Source organism: Cyprinodon variegatus, unplaced genomic scaffold, assembly GCF_000732505.1.
Source record: "Cyprinodon variegatus isolate N-32 unplaced genomic scaffold, C_variegatus-1.0 Scaffold1087, whole genome shotgun sequence".
NCBI classification, from domain to species: Eukaryota; Metazoa; Chordata; class Actinopteri; order Cyprinodontiformes; family Cyprinodontidae; genus Cyprinodon; species Cyprinodon variegatus.
In genome coordinates, this window is record NW_015151540.1 from 1 (window position 1) to 16385 (window position 16385).

Consider the following 16385-nt stretch of genomic DNA (forward strand, 5'->3'; position numbering starts at 1 on the left):
AAAAATAAAAATTCAGAGACATGTCTACATCTAATCAGGCAATTATGGGTATAAAGATGTGATCCATGTGTCTCTGCAGCGTTAAACTAAATTTGAACAAGTACAATAGGTAAGTTCAAAGGAAGGAAATATACAGAATTATGGTGTTCAAAATATCCCTGATAGTAGAATTATATTTAAATATTACAACATATATTATAAAGTATTTGCTGTGACTTTTCTCCTCCTTTATCACAGAGATGTGCTATTATATAGCAGTGTTGGCTGCTGATGGACTTCAGTGCTGTAAAAGTGATTTTATGCTGCCCTCTTGTGGCGAAAGCTTGATAATTGTCTTAGAAGTACGTACAAAACCCGTCATTAGGCGTTTTTATTGTAAAAAGCTTAAGGTGTGCAAATGCCTGTAGACTCACAGGGTATTGCTTTTTATGTTACAGTATTTCATAGTTAGATAAAATAAAATAAGAGGGCCTTAAATCTTCTCTATCACTGCTGTTTTGTTTCCACATGTGAAACATCTTGATCTTACACTGCTAAAGTATTACTTTAGTGTTTTCACATGATGTCATATTACAATTAAAAGATTTAATATGTTTTCCTGGGTTTCACATAATAAATTGACACTATTGTAAAACTATGAAAGAAAGAGCAAATGTGCTTTTCAAAAAGGTACAATAAAAAAGTACTACAATAATGGCAGTTTGAAATGCATTTATATATTATGTGGGATTATGGTTCTAAAACAGAAAAAAAAAAAACATCTGTAAAGCTCAAAGGTTGCAAATATTATAAAAAGAAATTGTGGTGAAATGTTTCGGAGGATAATATAAAATGCTAGTTTGTTGAAAATTTTAATATGGCTTCAACTTTGGTTTGAACAAACAATTATCAATTATCACTTCCAGGCATTCAAACACAATGTGGAAAAAATAGGATTTATATAGGAGTAAATATGTTTAGTTTAAAACATAAGCCTGATGTTCTGAAAAAGATATTTTCATTTCACTATCAGTGTCTTCTGATCATATAAGAATACAAAGGAAATTCTTTGGATTTTTTTTAATTACAAATCATCTTGCAAATGAAGGGTAATGCACTGTAAATTAAAAAAATGCAAAGTTTTTTTTTTTTTTTTAATTAGAAGTAGAGTTCTGAACTCCTTTGCTGTTAAGCTGAATGTTATTTGCACAGCAGTTTTGAACTTTCTTGCCTATTGAGAAAAAAGCATGTTTGTTCATGTATGTGCTCAGGCAGGAAAAATCAGGCAGCATGTTGTTTGCCAACATTTTATTTGTGACACTCGATCTCTCCTTGTTCTTTTGCGCAATCATGTTTCTGCTTATTCTTTTTCTAAGAATGTCAAGGACAGCCAGTCAAAGACACATCTGAGAAAGCATGCACACCCGTTTGTGGGCACAGACAAACAAAGAAGGACCACACAACTTTGTATTTTAATTCCGATATGCACAAATATGTAGCCAATGTGCCCTGTGGACTGACCGTATCAGGTCGTGACATTTGCATTTGACAGCAATGACATCAGACAGGGTTAATGCTGGAGAAAATGAAGAGATAGAGAGAGGGAAAAAAGGGAAAAGGTCCCCCTCCTCATTCCTTTCACACTCCTTTTGTGCTCCCCTTCCCTCCTTCAGTCCCATAGCTGAGGTGCTTAAATTAAAAAGGAAGAAATGCAATTTAAAGACATGGGGTAAACAATCACAAAACACTTGTTTCTAGAGGAGAGACAATTTCCTGGTGCCTTGTCCAATTTCTTATGGCCTGGAGGGCTGCCGCATGGGTTTAACACCTGGTTCTACACCACTGATTAAAATTGTAATGCTGCTGTTGAATCAATCCATATGACATTTTGGAAAATACACAACTATCGGGACATTTTATATATATATGTAGCATTTTTTTCCTGGTGTTTTCATTTGGAAATCAAAATGTGCAAGATGGTGACTTGCTCTCTGTGCCACTACTATGCCTTCCAACTATTTGAAGAGGTAAAATAAAGCTTAACCATCTCATAAAAACTGTAAATATGTCACAGTTATTGCATGTTGTGTTTACTCCTAAGCGAGAGGTTATGAAATGAAGATTAAAAATAATTCCAGCTCAAACAGGAAAACTCTAATGACTATATACAATTAGGCAATTAGAGGTATTACACTCTTGATCAATTTCTTCAGTCAAGGAGAAAAGTTGCAGGATTTTTTAATTTACTTCGCTGGAATGTTACCAGGTTGTACATCAAGCTCGAAAAAGTGAAAAATGTCAATAATGAGTGGCTCTACAGCTGCTGTTGATCACTTTAATTGTTGTTTAGGTGTTTGAGTGTTTCCAGTTGGCTGGTGGGAACATTACTCCATGTGCTTTATAAAGGGCATCCACTGTCTGGAACTAAAGTACATTTCCTATTCATTCTATGTTTTCTTTGGTATTTGGACATAAATTAGCTCAAAATAAGTAGTATTTTATTATTACATTGAAGCGATCCCTTGTCAGGTGAGTGTTTTAAACCCCAACAATGTTCCTTTAAAAGACTATTTTGATACATATATGAACACCTTTATTCAAGCGTTTGTCCACTAAAACCTATCCACATAGCCAGCAACAGTTTGATAACCCTTTATGACCCAAAGAATCATGTTCTATTGAAGAAAAAACTTTTGCTATTAAGATGGAGCTTCTTTTGTTTCGTCATATAGAGAAACATCATATGGATAGGGTTTCAAGACTATACGACTCTACAGGTTAAATATTTAAATGATGTTATCTTCCATCTCTCAGTGCACCATTCATGATACTCCTTTTTATAAGTTCATACAGATAGTGGTATAGGTGGGGATATGGACATTAAGAAAAAAAATACTGTTTAAGTTCTTCTCTTGCAGATATTGTTTTAATGTTACTGAGCTGCAGCCAGTATCAAATTGCAGCTGTTTGAGCTGAGGACTGCTCTTCATTTGCAGACAGCCCAAAGGATCTTTTTAGAGTTGGAGAAATTATTTGGAGTGTCATACTTTGTGGTAACGTAACTGTTTCCATCAACACCAGGGGGTCATTTAATTGAAAATGCTTGTCATAAAACAGCATCTGAGCTGGATTTCTACTAAGATTTAGAGTTTTTGAGGAAGTGGTCATAAAAACCAACCTAGAGTTTTTAAACAATGTTCCTAATGTACAGTCATATGAAAAATAATAGATTATCTGTTTTTTATTCAGTTTCTGGTTATAAAAGTAAATTACCTGAATATAATAATGAAAAAAAAGAAAAAGAGGCTAATCTGATCATTGCTTTGTTTCGCACTCTAAAACTTTATGTAAAATGCCCCAATCATGTTAAATTTGAATAATTGTAACTTGTTTTCCAGTTTAATTACCCTGATCTTCAAAATAGCTCAAAATTTAATTTCTAACCGTTCTTTTTCTCATAAGTATTTTTAATGAAGTCTAGGTAACATTCCTGATTGAATTTTATCTTTATGTTGGGAACAGAGAGGCACATAGTAAGGCCCTTTCTATACCTGGTGCTGCACATTGTTGGTTAGCTGACCTAAAGAAAGATATCACACAAAAAGTCAAATTTACCTGTCTAAAAGCATTTCAACATAAGAGCACCAATAATTGTTCTCATTAAAGCATTGCCATATTTAAATCTAATTGACAATCAATAAGTGGCATAACAGCTATAAGCTCACTATTGGCTCTACCTGTCCAACTTATCATCCAGTTGGAAACAGCTTTGTAAAGTATATAAATGTTATGTTGTTTCTCTAGATTGAGACCAAAATATCAAAAGGACAAGTCAATATGACAATTTTAGTTTTAAAGTACTACACAAGGAAATTCCATATATCTTTGTACATGTGACCACATCCTGGGGGCAGCAGTCTCATCTCAGACTTTCCTCTCCCCAAACACCTCCTCCAGTTCTGCAGGGGTGGGGGGGATTTGGGACTTTCCAATGCCAGAAAGGAGAAACAGTCCCTCCAGTGTGTCCTGGTTCGTCCACTGGGCCTCCTCCTGGTTGGAGGTGCCTGGAAAACCTCCATCCAGGGGACATTCGAAAACGTTGTCCAAGCCACCTCAGCCGACTCCTCTCGACATGGAGGAGAAGCAACTCTACTCTGAGCCTCTGCTAGATGTCCGAGCTCTTCAAGCTATCATTAAGGCGGTGCCTAAGAGATTCCAAATTCTAGATGTTTTAGAGGATATCAAAGAGAGATGAAACAAAAAAACTGCTTAAAAAAATAATAGTAGTGGTATAAGTCAACTATTGCATAAAAGCAAGCAATACCAAAATCACATTTTTTAATGCTATATAATAAGGAGGAGATAAAAATAGTATCCTTTAGCTTTACGTAAAAACATCAGTACCCTGATGTCTTCTCTTCAGATATTAAAAGGCTAAAGGTTTCTACTGATCTTAGGTTTTCAGGGAGTTGATTTCACAGCTAAACCCTCAATGCTGCCTCCATTTATTTACATCTGCTATTAGAAACAGTAATGGGCCACTTGTTGATCACCTTAGAGGTTTAAAAAGTTCGTACTGTACCTACTGAGCTGTTTAGAAATGGCTTCCGGACCCATTGTCTTTGAGAGGACAGGCAGGATCTTTAAACCAATTGTCTTAAAAATAAACAAGCCAAACTATTTTGTTCTGTATTTCATGACTTTGGCCAAGATAAAATGGCTGCATTTTTGGTTAAGCTACACGTGCATGTCTTTTTTTTTTTTTATCTTTTACGGAAATCACCAGACACCACTGAAGTAACTTTGCTTTTCTTTATAGGTTTATAGGAGAGTTGGTGGCTATCTCTGGCAAAAGGTGGGATACATCCTGTCCATCACAGGAAAACAAAATAATACAGGATTAATAAACCTTAATGTTAAATACATACCTATGAGAACTTAGAGTGATTGATTAATCACACAGTCATGTTTTTGGACTTGGAGTAGAAGACTGAGGTCCCACAGAGAGCCTATAGAAAGAGCCAGGCCTATATTTGCAGCTATAACCTTTGTTTGACAATAAATCATTTGTTGTGCTAATGTTTATGAAATGTTATAGGTTCTATTTTGCTATCAACATTTTTATGACTGTTGGAATATCATGTCATAATGACCTTCAGGCTCTTGTTGAGCCCTGATCACTAACCTTGTATTTCTAGCAGGAAAAATAGAGATTTTCTGTCTGAATTAGGTTGTAATATGTGACTAATCCATCCATTCCCCTTGCAGACATTGACTCAGTGTCTGATGGACTGTAGTTATGTGCTGAAACAGAAGTGTACCTCAAGGTGCCGAGGGTAAAGTAAAGTTGCAGTGCTCCATAATCTGACCAAGTGGGACGTATAGATGTTGGATAGAAGGGGTCCAAAAGGGAAGCATTGAGGTAATGTTTTACGGACAAAGAAACAAAGTTCTAACCATCTCGCCTTTTTTCTTTTAAATGAAATCTGTTAGATCATGTACCACGTTTTTGCTTTCACATTTCTCTTTGTACTCTGGTGAAAAGCGGTACTTTTAAACTCCATATTATACTGATTATACTGGCTTCTGCCAACCTCTAATCACACAGATGAAGGACTGCTGGCGTTTTGGTTGCAACTGTCCTCCAATTGTAGTTGGAAATGCTTCATCTTTTGGCTGACAAAAATTATACACATCTGAAACTAAACAAGATTAAAGCAGAACAAATTGAGAAGACAAATCAAAGCTTGTTGCCAGTTTAGGAGTATAAAAACACAAATGGAGTTTTCTTTAACCGGAGGGATTGTTTCAAAGCAGCTGGAGTGAATGAAAGGGAAGGGATGATGGAGAAGGAGAACACGACGAGGAAATGTTCTGATTTTTGCACCACTATAATATCAGCACAACCCCTCAGGCCAAACATCTGAACCAGAGTGACAGACGAACCGTTGTTTGCTTCACACCACAGAAATGTTTTACTAGCCCTTGCGCCCATGTCAATCAATGGTCAGCATGTTCCAAAACATATTCAACACACAAAGAGAACAGTTTGGCTTCAGGAAATGGCTTTTGCCTGTGATTGACAGGGGACTCTCTGGATATGTCAGTCAGAAAAAGGGGCCTCTTTGTTTTACTCCTGTGTCAGAAAACCTCTCTCTTTGTGTTATTCAGACCCATTTTTCTCATCCTTTGGCACTATAAAAGATGGGAATAATATATAAAACATCAACAAAGGTTTTAACAAATGCCTACGGGTAAAAGAAATTCACCACAGTAATTTTTGTGCAAAGCACTAATCTTCTCATTTCATGATGTGCTGACGACAAGCCCAGGATGAAAGGGGCAAGGATGGGATGGGAAAGAGATCGGAAACATTTGAAAGTGCAATTTCACAGAATGGACATTTGAAATCTGAGAGAGCTGTAGATCCGCTCTCTGGCATGGGATCTAAGAAGCTGCTCTCTCTTTTCTTCTCTCCTCATCTCTTTCCTCTTGTCCGTTGTCTTTTCTTCCTGTCAGGCCTCTCCAGGTGTCGCGTTATCTCATAGCTAACGCAGGAATCCACGAGCCATGTACATCCACAGGCCTTTGAAAATGGAAGCCACTTTTCGGCTCATCTCGGAAAGCACCTTCCATCGTCATCTTTGCTACTCGCAGAGATGAAGGGGCTCCGGCTGAAGGAGCTGGTTTTGTGTAACCAAAGCCACTTGTTGGGCAGGGCAGTGAGTTGTAAGACAAGCAAGATCTTTGTGGTGAACACAAGTGCTTGGCTGTCCTCTTGCATGCCTGTCTTTCAGTATTATTCTGGTGGTAAGACACCTGTAAAACTGTAATTTCACAAAGACAGAGACAAAAGAGGGGTAGAGGTTATAGGAGGGATTATACAGGAAATGTTTAAGAAGGATTTCTTTACAAAAAAAGACAAAAAAAAAAAAAAACAAACAAAAAAAATCCTGGACGTTATGAAATGTCCGTTTCCCTCCTTAAAAGATATGTGAACATGGTGAGCTTTAGGCAGATTAAAGGGGATATTTTTGAACACTCATTTCACAAGGAAAGACTGGTTTAAGGTGCTGCTTATTTATCCCCATAATTATTTGTTAATTTTGAGGCATTTTATTTTTACAATACGGGTAGGAAAAGTTACAACCTTTTGAAGGAAATTTCATACTAAACCTGCGTCTGCTTCAGATTGGGTGACATTTTATAACATGACTACACCACTGATCTTAATTGTTTCTATATTCTTCTCATAATGCAGCAAAATGAAACGTGGTGAGGTCACTAATCATTTTCAGCAAGAAGCTGTAGTTTTTAATTCCTTGATTATTCTTATACTCAAATTTTATGAGAGCCCATTGGTGCAAACATGGATTAGAAATAACTTAAATTAAAACACAAAAAATACAATATCTTCAAAAATAAATACAGAGGTAGATCAAACCATATTCTTACTGGCCTATATTTGCTACAGCAACTTTGGCTCAATAGGAAGCTTCGTAGTTGTCCTGTAAATGGATAACATGGCCTTGCCCCTTACCCTGCAGATATCCCCTTGGGCAAGGCACTTAACTCCAAGTTTTCTGCTGTGTATCAGTTATTTTTTTTTACTTTGAGTGTTTGCAAAGCAGTCTGAGGTTGCACTGGCTAGAAAAGTTATATATAAGATCAAGTGATTTTACATTTCCAGCTTTTCAGCAGGCTCGCTGACATGAGGAAGACACCTTGAGAAAGTATAAACTGAGCATTAGAGTATTGAAATGTTGATGTTATAGAAAATGAGATTTAAGAGTCTTTGAATTTTGCATGGTAGCAGGAAACCTCAAAGGACCAGAATATTGCTGTGGGTGCCATTCATATTAGGTGAGAACAGGGAAACTAAGGCTACAATTGAAAGGGGCTTACCCAAATTTGACAAGAAAATGTTGGTAAAAAAAAACTCTACTTGACTGATGAGTCTTTTTGTCAACTGCTAGACGGGCATCAAAACATAGATCCATCTCTTGTATCAGTTATTCATGCTGTTACTGGTGTTGCAATACTGTGGGGAAATTCTTTGATGCAATTTGGGTTCCTTAGTATCATTTCTTACAAGAATTCTTTGAAGGTGTCAGTTTATTGTCCCTGTTACTGAACAATTTTATCGAAAGAATTTCATTTTTTATTTCAGGTTCATTTCAGAAGAGCTTCTCCTGTTTGGAGCAGTTCACTTAAATCATAATAAAACAGTGAAACAAACTTAAGATGGCTTTTAACAGTAATTCAGGAGCAATCATTTTCAGCTTGATTCTTGAATTATTAATAGGTTAACTCTCTTACAAAAGTAATCTTCAGGGAGTTTCAAAAATGTTAAAAATTTTTTCAACAGATTTTTAGTTATTTTTTTTCTTATTCCGCAAACTGCTAACATAAAGGCAGATTTAAAAAGTAAATTTTATTTTCGGAGATGTGAGAACAAAAAAAAAAAACAAAAGCTGAAGAGATGTTCAAGAAAGTTTGTTCATATTTTGCTGTATAATATACTGAATTAAAAACCCATAACAACAGTTTTACACTTCAGAGAAATGTGGATTGAAGCATGTTTGAAGCCAAAGTTGTTTTTTGCCTTCTTGTTTTTATATTCATGCGAGGTTTTCAGTACATTTTGGTTAAAAACAAGACGGCTTCTGATTCATGCAATTACACTACAAACATGTTGTGGCAGGTGTTATGCTCCATAATTTAGCAGCTGCAATTCATTATTTATATGATTTGGACATGCACATCGATTTAGTTGGCAGGAAAAAGGACAGATTTTCTTTAAAGTGAATGATTTCAATTTCCTGTCTTTACTCAATTTTTCTCACATGCCTGTATCATTTATTTTGTAACATCCTGGATGAATTTTCCATGCATCTTGGAATAATGTTTGGCGGCCAGACACTAAACTTTCACATTTAGATTGGAAATCAATATTTTGTTTTTGTGGCATACTTTAGGCTGCATTATGTTGTCAGTTATGCCTATAACTGACTTTTTTAATGGACATGAAGCATAGACTTAAGGCTTAGAAAATAAATGCACAATAAACATGGAGAATGACACACATTGATGAATACATGTTCTACCAATACTTATCAAACCACAAAAATATACAAACAATCTGATTTTACTCAACAGGCATATATAAATAAGTACCTGTGTGACACATGTAGAAACATTTGCCATGCAGAATATAGATTCTGTCTTGCTGCAGTACCAGCTGTAAGCAAATGGTGGAGCTCTTGTGATGTTCCTTTGACCACTTGGAAAATGGATGCATGGGATCATATCTTAATCTGTAGCCATTTACATCTGCAAGTCCATATTCATTCCTGGCACATGTTGTGTACATGTCCTTTGGTTTTTATGGGGCCACATGTGCAGCATCTTTTATATGGAGATTTGATAAATTAGTACATGTCTTTGTGGAAAATTTAATTCAGTTGGTTTTGGTTACTTTTCTTTCTACCTATCACAGGTCAAATCACAATAGAAGTATATTGTTGAGATTAGCGTTTTGTTCAGAGGCATAAGGTTTATCACTCCATTGAATTTTTCTTGTCTTGTAGAAACAATTAGACAATTAGTTTTTGTCTGTCATTCATCAAAAATCATTTATTGAATAATTGAAAGATTTTTGTTTAATGTTTAGCTAGAAACAAAACAAGCAACAACTTAAAAAAACATTAACTGTAAAAAATTTCAGTTTTTTTTTTTACTTTTTAAGTCCTACCAAAAAAAAAATAATAATATTCAAAAAAAAAAAAAGATTCATTAAGTGAAAGAATGTAAGAATCACAATAGATAGAGCTTTACTGGAGTTTCCTATAGTATTCTTTTTTATAATATAAGCTATTGTTTGTTGTAATAGTTTTTAAAGGAATATAGAAAAAATAAAAAATGTTATTTTAGTCTCTGTGATTAAGTCACATTTAATTGCATATTTCCTTGTAATTGGGCTGAACAGCGGTCATCCCTTTTTAATCATAAAACCCTTACCAGTAGGCTGGTTATCTATGACAGGAAACATAAAAATGGCCATTAACATTAAAAAAGTAAGATTTAAATTAATGTTTTTTTATTTTTTTGTTTTAAACCTGCTTTTTTGTAAATGACATTTTTATGTGTACAGACACATATATATTCATACTACAACTATGTTATATTTTTATCAGTGCTAATATGAACTGAGTGACTTCTTTTCTTCAAATAATGTTTTTGTAGATTAAAGTTTGGACCAACACTAACTCTTGTCCAATATTAATTTCCTTGCTTTTGCTTTCCTTTTGTCTTTGAGACTCCCCTCCCTTTCTAAGCACTTACTTTTGAATATTCAGCCCATGGTAAATTGATGGATTAAGTTATCCCTGGCTCCAAATCAATCGCAGCATTTTTTTTTTCTCTTGTTTCGTTACACTGGACTGGGACGCCAGAGAAAAGGAAAGAATACACTGAGCCACTGATAAGACTCTCACCCATTATGTGTCATTTTAAACAAAGAGGCAAGGCAGCCTGTGGAGACTCCCTATCAGCTATTAAACAGAGACGTTGCATGCAGCCTGAGATTAATGATTAGCATTTTCTCCTGGTAGAATAAAGATGCTGGCTTGGACTGGCGATAACAAGCTGGAGTATAGGAAAAAAAACAACCTTCTAGTCCTACTATTTCCTCTCAATTCTATTTGTATTCTCTTCTCTCTGGATGTTCTTGACCTCATAAATATCTATGTCCAGACATAATCATTTCTTTACATTTTAATTCCTTCTTTTTTGTCACTCTTTCATTTTTCTTCTGTCATCAATTTTCATTCTCACTCCCTACACAGAGACAAATAAATGCACTGGCTGCGTTGCTGTCCCTTTGTCTTGCATCCTTGTGTAATCTGTTAGGAGTGGACAACTTGGAATCCCTTATGTCACAGTCGGAGACTTGTAAGTCCCAGCCAGATACAAGGCACAACGACACAGAATGAAAGGGGGGGATTTAAGTAAGGGTTTGATAGGAGCATGTAGGGCCATTGTTTTCTTTGCTGCAAGACCAATGTCAGCCATTGTGCTGAGACAGTTTCAACTACATGTAAAGGTTTGGAAAGTGGCTGCAGTGCAAATGTGCCAAAAGGATATAGGCTGCTTGGTTTTTGCTGTTTAGTAGTACTGCTCTGAATATTAGACTTATAAAAATGCTGCATGCTCAATTGCCCTTCCTTAGAAATATATTTCAAAAAGTACCTTGCATTAAATGAAGTAAAGTAGGATTGCCCTCCTTCCTTCATGGGTGCATTTTCCTAATTATTATCAGACATATTCTGTTTGAGCTCTAATTCACAATGAATACACCTTTATCATAGAACAACTATGATATTAACTACACAGAAGAGATGCTTTAACTTAAAAAAAAAAAAAAAAAAAAAACGGTTAAAGGAAAAAAACTGCTCAATGTTTGGTTTCAGGGTTGGATATGGGAGGCCATTAAAACTGTGTAGTTAATGGATTTCACTTTTGACAGTGCCTGTAACCAGCTAGTGAAATAATTTATTTACTGGTAGCCTTTTTTTTCCATATAAATTAGGGCTCTATTGGTAGCTAAAATCACACAAACATCAAGATTCTGGACATTTTTGGTAGGCTTCGATACAGGAAAATAAATATCAGAACATGACTGGGGAGTTGGATTTTTACACTAGCAAACAGTCTAAGCAAGCATAGAAAAAAAAAAATTATACAAAAACATAAACTTAAAAATGCTTGATATTGATCTTTAAAAAAAACAACAGAAAAACTGCACTAAAGCTGATCTAATGGTAAAAGTCCGCCTATTTTTGTTCTACCATTTAAAAGGCCTGATACTGGAACGGTCAGCCCTGATGATCCTTCTCTATACACTGCAAAACATTTATCTTAAAAAAATTGCATTTTTTTCTTCAATGAAGCAATAACTGAGACACTTTGCCACTGGAAAAAAATTGCATTGTCTTATTTCAAGTGCACAATATCTAATGATCTTATTTTAAGAGTAAAAATACTAATTCCATTGGCAGATTATCATATTTACCTACTCAAGTTAAGGATAAATACACTTATTTTACTGAGAAAGTAAAATGGAAAGTTGGAATTCTTGATTTCCAACAGGAGGTACATTTTCTGGAGGGGATTCTTCTAAACTTCATATTACAATAAAATACATTTATGTTATCTAAATATAATCATATAACTTTTGGCTTATGAAGTATTACCCTGTGATTACCAGCCTAATTTGAAATTGGTCTTGGGACAGTAGATGAGATTGCACTAAAAGCACAAGCACTCTCAAACTCAAACGTACAAAAAATAATTAAAGAAAACAAAAGAACAATGCAAACTAAAGGATAAAGAACCGTGTTAAAATGTACATTATCTAACAACAGCAAAACAAATAGAAGAGCCCTTAGCTGATAACTGAGAGCAGAACTATAAGCCTGTTAAACACAAGAGGAGGTAAGAAATTGGATTGGATTGGATTTTTCAAGCACTATATGTTAGCAAGTTAGCGGGATATAAAAAAAACATAAAAGTTTGTAAACTCTGTTTACCATAAAACACATAAAAAACATATCAAAACAGAATTAAATAAACAATACAGAAAATGTTTATCCTATGTCAATCTTTCACATGTTTGCGACTCCTCATCCTTTAGCAGAAGGTCTGTTTGGACAGTAAGAAAGCAGGTCTGAAGGCAGTTGCTGCTGGATGGGTTGGTGAAGAAGGCTTCTCCTGGCTAACACTGGAGCAGGCAGCCATTACACTAGTTCAGAAAATCCTATGAAAGGCTGGATTGGCGACAAAATGAAAGGGCAGTTCCTTTCAGCAGCTGGACCAGCTTGTTTTTATCTGGCAGGAAGGAGAAGGATTGAAATGTCCTAAATGAGTAAATCATCTAACAGCTTTGAACAAAGACAGCATAAACTATCCCATTATTTGATGGCTTCTGGTTAAAGTAACTGTTGAAGGCTGAGCTGGAATCTACAAATAGGATCCTGGCATACTTGGTGGTGTAGGATACGGTATAGTGCCAAGTTGACTGCATCATTTACTAATTTGTTTGCCTGTTAAAGATGAGGGGATACAGCAGGGGGCATGTGATCTCCTTCAGTTGCTTCAACAGTAGTCATCTAGGATTTAATGACCCCATATGTACGACCAGCAAGGTTGAAGATATTTAATCCTGTTATGGTGCCTTTTGGGGGCCTCGGATGACAGTGGAAGGCTTTAGGTAATAGGGAGCCTCACACAGTTCCAGAGACTTGTTGGAAATCTGATTAAAGACAGGGTTGAGTTGGACAGCAAAGGATTTCAGAAGAGGAGATGCTCTCTTGGTCTTCTGATGTTGAACTTACTTATTTATACTGTCATCTTGCAGGAGTTCAATGTGGAGGTGGTAGTAGGGTCAATAGGGGATGCAGGTAGTCTTCTTATATGAGAATAACGTGCAAGTCTTTTTTTTCAAATATACAAAGAAAGTTGTTAAAGTTGTCAGTCCATCTGGGATTTATAACAACATGATATGACAGACTTCTGTAACTGCTGATGATGTTCAAACTTATCTGCTGTGCCAATGGATGAGAATATGCATTTTAATTTCTCACTATAACTTCCCTAAGCCTCCCTGAACTCCTTGGTCACTTTGTGTCTTGCCTGTTTATACAGGACCCATTCCCCACTACTTTAAGCCGGGCATACACTGTGCAATTTATTTGAATTGTTGCATGCAGCTACAGCTCACACTGTACAACGAAAACTCAGGGTTTCGTTGTAAAGTATGAATTCAAAGCTTACAGTGCATGTTCTCACACTGTGCAGCAAAATGCTCTGATGCGATCTACCTGCTTACACTGTACATCTAAATACCACGTTGGACTCAGCTCTGCAGTGAGATGGCACTACTCAGACTAGTCTATCTGGAAGCCAAACCAGTAGAAGAGGAATATGAAGCTCACGCTGCCTTGGCAATTTGTGCAATTTTGTGTGATGAAAGACCTAAGAAGAAAAGACGGCGATGTATTTGGACGACGGCGATGTATTTGGACAAAGACATGGCTAAGCAAACGTGGCTACTATGGTCTGTCAATTTTACAGAAAGAACTCAATTTCACTCGCATCTGCGCCATGCTTCTGTGTTTTCGTCTGAGAGGAAGTGGAAGAAGAAGAATCCTTGTTTGCGCATGCCCACTGAGTGATTTGGCCACGATGGTTGACTGAAAATCAAACATGTTTGATTTTCTCCCAACCGCACGGTTCCCGATCGGGAGGTGGTCGTGAGAGGCTGATTGCCCCTCGTTACCCCCTGTACACTACACAACGTACAACTGCTTTCAGTGTACGCCATTTTGCTTGCATCAAATAAAATCATATTTAAGGAATAGGAAATATAACATTAAATCAATTAAAAACATAATATAAATCTTTGGTCTTAATGAAAACTATATCTGATACCCATTTAAAGGTTTCTCTTTGTAAAGACACTTAGAAGGCTAAAGCACACCTGACACGATTTAGCGTCCAATTCAGGGGAAAATTGGGTCTTAAATAGTCGTCACATTGAAATGCATGGGGCAGGTCAGGCTGCACGATTCTCTGTGCTTGTGTATTTAATAGAGCGATAGACCCCTAGTCTATTTTTGGTTGGCCCTAAGCCTAAAATTGTCAGGAATATCATGGGGTAGGAAGAAAGAGAGACAAAATAAAACACATCAGGTTTGAAGAAATACAGAGCACCATCTTTAAATAACAAATAAAACCAGCCAGGCTAAGCCCTGTGTAGATTATTGTAGAAACACACAGTGCAACCAGCTAGCAGGGCAGACTAATTTGGAAAAAAGTTGACTTTATTCATGACAGAAGCTCGGAAGTACAAAAACATTTACAGTGAAACAACAATCTTCTTCTAGTATTGATTTAATTACTAAACAATTGGACATTAATTTTGACCTATTCATCAAACAGGGTCCCACTAACAGGGTCAGTGTAATTAGGTAAGAACCAGTCAGAAAACTGCATTTAACACACAGACATCTTTATTTTAAAAAGAAAAGATCTTAAAGAACCCAGGTGATAAGGTGTTAAAGATGTATCTAGCCCATGGAGGAATAATAAAGGGCAGCATTGTAACAATGCTCCAGCATCATTACTGTTATGTTTACAAAAAAGAACTCCTGCATTATGGGTAATTCTAGCACAGTAACTTAACTCCTGCCTCCCCCACTGTGATTGGTCTAGAAAGTTTTATATTGAAGAGCATGAGCCTTCATGAGTGATTGTGTCTGACCAAGCTAATATAGAGTACCATCCCCTGTGGTGCTCTTTAGCTGCTGAATGCCTGGTTAGACACTTAAAGCCGGGCATACCACAGCTCACGATGCATGTTCTCACACTGTGCAGCCCAAAACTCTGATGCGACAACAGCCAACTGAATTTCAAACATATTTGATTTTCTCCCGACCTTACAATTCCTGATCGGGAGGTGGTCGTGAGATGCTAATTGCCTCTCGCTACCCCTTGTATACTACTAGACGCACAATGCACGATCAGGCTAAGAGTCGGCTTCATCGAAAAATTCCTCGCATGACTGGAGAATCGGACCAAAAAGGGCAAAAAATCATACATTGTATGCACGGCTTTACCCTTCAGGCCCATGAACTGCAGTCTGTTTGTAAGGTTGTCTTTGATCAAGGTGATAGATGAGGCCTCCGACTGAGTCTTCTGGATTTTCTGAGAACATTAAGACTAAATTTTGTTAAATGCACTTAAGAAATCAAAGAAAATAATTCTGCAGTAATACCTAACTGGAAACCACTGCATGTGCTCTGCTAAAAAAACAACATAAAATATGTAGTTGTTTTCTTAAAAATTGTACTAGTCTTACTCTGAATGCATGGCACATCTGGAAGGTATGACAAAGTCATCTTTTTCATAACTGTCACATTCATTTCGGTGAAACTAAAGAGCTTTAAATGTTTACTTGATATATAAATAATCTATAATTTGAATAAAAGCCCCCCCAAAACTAACAGTTTTTCATCAATGTCTCGATTAAAATCCATCCATCCATTTTCTTCCACTTATCCAGGGCTGAGTCGCGGAGGCAGCAGTCTAAGCAAATATGCCCAGACTTCCCGGTCCACACACACTTGCTCCAGCTGCTCTGGGGGGACCTCGAGGCGACACCAGGCCAGCTCAGAGACATAGTCCCTCCAGCGTGTCCTGGGCCTTCCACGAGGCCTCCTCCCAATGGGACATGCCTGGAACACCTCCCAAGGGAGGCAACCAGGAGGCATAAGCAACATTCTTTCTACTCTGGTACTAAAGTAAGATAACAGTAATTCCTTTCTAGTGGTAAAGAGGTAAGCTGT